Source organism: Sphaeramia orbicularis, chromosome 15, assembly GCF_902148855.1.
Source record: "Sphaeramia orbicularis chromosome 15, fSphaOr1.1, whole genome shotgun sequence".
In the NCBI taxonomy this organism is placed as follows: Eukaryota; Metazoa; Chordata; class Actinopteri; order Kurtiformes; family Apogonidae; genus Sphaeramia; species Sphaeramia orbicularis.
The window spans coordinates 50,621,523-50,623,184 of record NC_043971.1 but is presented as its reverse complement, the minus strand read 5'-3'; positions in this window follow the sequence as shown (position 1 = coordinate 50,623,184).

Genomic DNA, 1,662 nt, shown 5'->3' with positions numbered 1-1,662 from the left:
GCTGTATAACAGAGGAACAGAACTCGGAGTTGGCCATTGAAAATATATAAAAATAAAGTTTAACTTTCGTTTCATGCCAGTGTTAATTACGTTAGTTATGGATCGGACCCCCCCCCCCCCCCCCAGCTCCGACCAAAAAAAATACCAAAACAAAAAAACAACAAACAAACCATCCTCCGGACAAAGCGCAGCTTGCACGCGCACACGTGCGCACACACACACGTGCGCGCACACACACACACACACACACACACACACACACACACACACACACACACACACACACACAAGTACACAGTGTCCTAAACAGTTTGCTGGCTGTCCTAAAATAAATAATTTAGTTAAGTTTGTTGTCAATGGTGCTCTTCAGTTTGTTCAAACAGAATACCAGTTTACCCTCCTGTTAATGTTGCACTTCATGCAGAATTTTTTTGTTGATATTTTTCTGCAGAATGTGAACTGACAGAACTGTGATTAGATTTTTCTTGTTTGTTCAAAACTACCTGTCAGGTGAAAGTGCAATACTAATGTTTAAAATACATTTAGTAATATTAATAATTTATTTTATTCTCTATTTGATTTATAGCAGCAGAATTATATTATTCTTGTTTTTCTATATTCTACTGTGTCCAAAAATTGGGGGAAAAATGTTCAAAAATTCCTAAACGTATGAAAGACATTTTGAGGGGTTTTCTTTCTTCCCGTACAGAACCGAAAAAAACCAAACCGTGGCTTTCAAAACCGAAAACGTACCGAACCGAAAATTTTGTGTACCATTACAGGCCTAATATATATATATATATATATATATATATATATATATATATATGTATATGTCACAGAGACATAACACAACAAATAGATGTGAGGGGGAGGAGGCTCATATTTTATTCTAAATGCACTAATCCTGTGCATTTAAATAATTGGTTTAAAACACAGTTCTTCATCTTTTCATGGTCATCAGATATTGCCCATCATAGTTACCGTGGAAACACTGTCATCTTCTCCAACACTGATTCACCAGTAAAACCCATGGAGTTGGATCAATAACAGTGGATGGACACACTGGGTTTATGTTCAGTTTTCTCTCTTTTGATATAATAACCTTTGAATTTACCTTGAGCTTTAACACCTGCATGGTCAGTGAATTAAACATAGGAAAATACATGATTTTCAATAAAAAATGCTAAATACAGTGGACAATATTATAATAAATGATGGCAAATCACTGGAACACTCAAATGCAAAGTAATTCTTTTGGAAGCTGCCACAAACATATATTTGGTACTTTACAGGTTAAGGTTTATTATTTTGTGTATTTTTATGAGATGTGTGGTTCAGTTCACTTTGCACACAGACAGACTACAAATGTCCTCTGAACGTTTACCTTTTTGTTTTTATGCTTTTGGGACATTTCAGAGCCTGGACCAGGTCACCTTTACTGCAGTAGAGAATCAGTACTTTTACCACAGTCTGTTTCACACCAGTTTCTAAATGATCTGTGAGCCTGTACAGTACATGTATTGAAATCTGAAGCCTCACATCCTCCAGCAGTTTTCTGTTGATGCTTGTTTATTGGCACAGATTGCCTCTTCCTGCCCTGAATTCACCCTTGGAACCGCCCACTGGCATTGTTATATTATGCACCTTTATAGAGACAGA